The sequence below is a fragment of the Acipenser ruthenus genome, chromosome 2 (genome assembly GCF_902713425.1).
Source record: "Acipenser ruthenus chromosome 2, fAciRut3.2 maternal haplotype, whole genome shotgun sequence".
NCBI classification, from domain to species: domain Eukaryota; kingdom Metazoa; phylum Chordata; class Actinopteri; order Acipenseriformes; family Acipenseridae; genus Acipenser; species Acipenser ruthenus.
In genome coordinates, this window is record NC_081190.1 from 2,757,384 (window position 1) to 2,763,266 (window position 5,883).

Sequence of the window (5,883 nt, forward strand, 5' to 3'; positions counted from 1 at the left end):
CTATCATACAAAGCATCAGGACACATTTTTAATTTATGACAATGGGATTGCAACCAAGACTATCCTCTCAAAAAGTGCTTGAAAACAAATAATTAATGGAAAGTGCATTTGGTATTAGATGCAGGCAGCTCAGAAGCAGTTAGCTGATGATCATTCAGTCGAAATAGATTTTACAGGAAAAAGTAATCAGCTCCTAACAACGCAAAAATTCAATAAGCCATTTTTAAAGATGAATATTTTATAGCACTATTTGTAATGGAGGTATGGGATATATTATAAATTTGCTTTTATGTTTTGCACATTAAATATGTCAGCTATTACTTTCCCTTAGCTGCAAGAAAGACAAAAGGCAAAACAGAACCCAGCTGACACAGAACTGTTTTTTTCGTTATGTTCAGCATCCATATTTAATGAGCAAATGAGATTAAATGTACATTTGTAGTGATTGTTATTTTAAATCTGTATGATATATCCTTCCGTTGTGTGACAAGAATATATATTCCATTTAAAAGGCAGCACAGAGACTACACATGAGCTTCCACTTCTCTCCATCACCTCGAGCAGGAATTCTTTAAGAGCTGCAGTTTGGAAGGATTGTGGCTGCTTGTCTTCCACACTGTCTCTCCTTCCTTCCCTTTTGGGTAACAAATTAGAGGGTTTGGTGGTCTGTGTAAACATTCTCGTAATCCAGCCTTGAACAAAGCAAAATAAGTATTTCCTGGAGAACAAGCTTTGAGACTCAAACTGGTTTCCATAGCAATGATCACAGGAGCAGAATATCCATTGCAAATGGAGGGTTTCTAAAAGCCATGCTGGAGTGACTGCTGGCTGTGAGAAATGCTCTCCTGTCAAGTTCCACAAGTTCTGCAGACCCCGTTCCCGGAGAGTGCTGGAGCTTTTCATTGATTTTCAAAAATTTTGCATTAGACCTCAGTTGATATGTCTGGTACAAAGTGAAACTGGGGATTTACATACGTGGATAGTTCCCTCCAAGAAGCTCATTAGCGTCTTGTTTTCGATTTTTAACTGGGCACACATCCAGATTGCATGGTGAAAAACAGTGTCATTTTGAAAAAAAAGTGTGATTTTGCTCGTTTGAAAAGAGACCGTGATGCAAACGCAATTCCAGGATTTATTATAAGGTCTGTCAAGGATTTACTTGCCCAGGCTGAATAATATGGTTTATATGTTAACACTAGAAGCCCCGCGGCAGTCATTTTGGCGGTTTTTGGTTTTAAAATGTAATTTTCTCCACTCGTGTAAAACATATGGGGCTGTGCGTTCGTGTACCTTTCTGTCCGTATGTATTAAATATTCTCACAAAGCATGAAACACGGGAGTGCAGAAATAAAGGAGATATATTACATTATACCTAAAAGCCTCGGGAGCAGTCACATTGACGGCCACATAGAAAACAATTGTATTGTAATTATACAGAACGGTATAATACTTTATTATTTTTATTTACCGGGCTGCAATGTGTTTAGCTGTAATTAGATTAGTCTCTACTCTCTGCCTGAGTGAATGACTGACAGTGTAAGGAAATTTGATAGTCCATATTAATATATTGTTTGTATGGTACTTTCAATGGAGAGACATTGAGCACAGAGTTTAGGTGGGGTATTTTGGAATGCAGTTTCAGTAAATATGACCGTTCATTTGTGGAAAGTGTTTCTGTTCTGCTCTGTTTTGGTTGCATGGGGGGATGGGAGAATCTCAGAGATAACAGAGGCTTGGGGACTGGCCACGTACACAGGTTTAGGTGGGCAGGGTCTCAAATGATGTCATTATAGGGGAGTGTTCTATGTTATTAAAAAGTGATTGCAGCCATTGTCTGAGGCACAGATTCCATCCGCTGTCTCTGCTTTCTTCAAATAGTTCTATTCTTGTATTACACCAATAAACATATTTTTGACTTTCACTAATATTGTTTTTCAGTTTTCATCAATTTTTCCCCACGACAGTCTATTGTTTTTCAATCAGCCTTTACAAAAGCTGGCGCCTGCTTGCCAGCTGTGCTGTTTAGGTCAGTCAATTAGAATCGGGACAGGTAAAAATAAATACCAGAGACCGTGGAGTTTTACAATGCAAGAAAATATGGAGTTGATGTTTTGGATCAGATGGCATGGAAGTATAATGTGAAAGCTGGCTCCCGACGGTGGCCTGTTCAGGTGTTTTACAATGTATTGGACCTAGCAGCCATCAACTCCTGGCTACTTTACAAAGAATGCATAGAGAATAATTTACCAAGGAGAGAATATATTTTACAGTTAGGACAGGAACTTCGCAAGAAGCATTTGGAACAGAGGGAGACTGCCAAGCGTGTACCCACAGCTGAAGCTGGCAACCCCGCTGAGAGCTGCAAGAGACGCCAATGCCAAATTGGCAAGTGCAATAAAAATAAAACTTTGGGCAGCTGTGCCCTGTGCAGAAAGGCAGCGTGGAGAAGTGCATTATCTGTATTGGGTTGTGAACAGCCTTAGCCTTAGTCGAAAAAAAAAAGAAAAATAAATTCAACTTTTTTTTATAACTTCTTGTGCTCTGCGCTTCTGTAAAATGTTTTCTAAGTTTATTTATCTATAAATAAACTTAGAATATAATATAATTATCTTTAAATAAACTTAAACTTATAATATGCTTCAGTTTTTCAGATGTTTATGTAACGTACTCAATAAAAAAAAAATGACATCTGACTGTTTCTCCTTTCGTTATACTATTTACAGTGTTTTGAATACAGCCGTCAGAAAGAGTATATCTCTAGTCCTTCTAGTGTTAATGCTGTGCCTAATTCTTAAAACATTATGGTGTTTGGAAACACATTCATCTCCTACACTGTGGTTAACAGCATACTATTTATAATAAAATCATTCAATCATGAGGATTAGGATCTCTGTGAATCAGCAGAGGCCAAAAGCACGACATGCTTATCAGATGTTGCCAGTCCCACTGCAAAATGCAATGCCTGGCCAAGGATCCATTAGGTTAATCATGTGATGTGTCATGTGATCCCTACAGCACTAGCTGCCATAGTTAACTTAAGCATTGATGCAGACCCAACAATTATGCACTTGTACCCTAATGACGATGGCTACATTCAAGACAGCAATAAACCAATCCACCCTGCTACAATTGTGGGGGCATAGTTTCAGGAGTTTGACAGAGACTTCAAGGCAGCAGTGTAGGCTAGAAAACCTGAATAGGTCCCCTCAGGCAAACAGGTCAAAGATGTTTTGGAACCAAGATGGGTTTTTGCTGAGATGCAGGTATAACTGTTTTGACATGAAATCACCATGGAAATTCAAATAAGGCATGCTATTCTATTCTTGACATCAGTTGTCATTTTTGTGTACTGTGCGGTACTTAGTGTTTGTGAATGCAATTTATTATTATTATTTATTTATTTTTGGTCAACAAGAATATTCACAAAAAAAGGTTATTCAGGGCTGTATTTATTGTAAGACACCTTACATAGGATGTTGAACTCTTCCTCAAGGTCAGAATGAAAGCAACTGGATCCAAAGCCATAAAAAATAAGAAATACAAATTGTATGCTGTCTTGGTCCACAGATAGACATAATAAGTCCCCAAGCTTCTGCTTGGAATTTGAAATGAGATTCCTTACAGCCGTAACAATTGAACATTGCCAAGGGGTCTAAAACCAATTCCAAAAAGTCTTTCCAATATTATAACAGCAAAAGAACATTCACGGTGGAAGTAAAATGCCTAAGAGATACAAATGGCAAAATCATAGATGAAGAGAAAGAAATAGCAAATATATTAAAGTATTACTTTTCACACGTTTTTACAAAGGAGGACACGGACAACATGCCCCACATGTCGACCTGTTCCTATCCAGTTTTAAATAACTTTAGCATAACAGAGGCATAAGTGTTAAAGGGACTAGGAGCTCTTAAATTATACAAATCCCCTGGGCCAGATGAGATCCCAATAGTACTCAAAGAAATTAAATAAGTTATTTACAACCGCTAACCAAGATCATGCAACATTCTCTTGACACAGGGGTTGTACCGACAGACTGGAGAGGCTGTGTGGTCCAATGGTTAAAGAAAAGTCCTTGTAATCAGGAGGTCCCCAGTTCAAATCCCACCTCAGCCACTGACTCATTGTGTGACCCTGAGCAAGTCACTTAACCTCCTTGTTCTCCATCTTTCAGGTGAGATGTAATTGTAAGTGACTCTGCAGCTGATGCATAGTTCACACACCCTAGTCTCTGTAAGTCGCGTTGGATAAAGGTGTCTGCTAAATAAACAAATAATAATAATAATTGCAAACGTAACTCCGATCCACAAAAAGGGAGACAAAACCGAACCAGGTAACTACAGACCAATAAGCCTGACTTCTATTATATGTAAACTTATGGAAACTATAGTAAGATCCAAAATGGAAAATTACCTATATGGTAACAGTATCCTGGGAGACAGTCAGCTTGGTTTTAGGAAAGGGAGATCGTGTCTAACTAACCTACTTGATTTTTTTGAGGATGCAACATTGACAATGGATAATTGCAAAGTATATGACATGGTTTATTTAGATTTCCAGAAACCTTTTGACAAAGTCCCACATAAAAGATTAATTCTCAAACTAAATGCATCAGGGATTCAAGGAAATGCATGCACATGGATTAGGGAGTGGTTAACATGTAGAAAACAGAAAGTACTGATTTGAGGAGAAGTCTCAAAATGGAGCGAGGTAACCAGTGGAGTACCGCAGGGATCAGTATTGGGTCCTCTGCTATTCCTAATCTACATTAATGACTTAGATTCTGGTATAGTAAGCAAACTTGTTAAATTTGCAGACAAAACAAAAATAGGATGAGTGGAAAAACACCATTGCAGCAGCAAAGGTCATTCAAAATGATCTAGACAGCATTCAGAACTGGGCAGACACATGGCAAATGACATTTAATACAGAAAAGTGTAAGGTACTGCACGCAGGCAATAAAAATGTCCATTATAAATATCAGATGGGAGATGCTGAAATTGAAGAAGGAATCGATGAAAAAGATCTAGAAGTTTATGATGACTCAGAAATGTCTTCATCTAGACAATGTGGGGAAGCTATGAAAAAAGACCAACAAGATGCTTGGATATAAAATGAAAAGTGTTTAATTTAAATCAAGTTAAGTAATGTCAAAACTTTACAGTGCATTAGTAAAACCTCACCTAGAATATTGTGTTCAGTTCTGGTCACCTCGTTACAAAAAGGATATTGCTGCTATAGAAAGAGTGCAAAGAAGAGCAACCAGAATTATCCCGGGTTTAAAAGGCATGTCGTATGCAGACAGGCTAAAAGAATTGAATCTATTCAGTCTTGAACAAAGAAGACTACACGGCGATCTGATTCAAACATTCAAAATCCTAAAAGGTATTGACAATGTCGACCCAGGGGACTTTTTTTACCTGAAAAAAGAAACAAGAACCAGGGGTCATAAATGGAGATTAGATAAAGGGGCATTCAGAACAGAAAATAGGAGGCACTTTTTTATACAGAGAATTATAGGAGTCTGGAACCAACTCCCCAGTAATGTTGTTGAAGCTGACACCCTGGGATCCTTCAAGAAGCTGCTTGATGAGATTCTGAGATCAATAAGCTACTAACAACCAAACGAGCAAGATGGGCTGAATGACTTCCTCTCGTTTTTAACCTTTCTTATGTTCTAAATGTTAGCTTGCGAGGTTCGGGGGGCGTGAAGCTGGGGGGGCTGCTAATCTCTAATCTTTCAATTTTCTAATCTCCAGTTAATTAGTTCTATTTACTATTTAAGACCTGATCACCTGCACCTTTTCTGTCTAGTGTTTCGTTTTTCCTCCTCCTCCCCTCCTCCACCTTCTACATGCCTTCGCATCGGTCATCTCTGGGGGG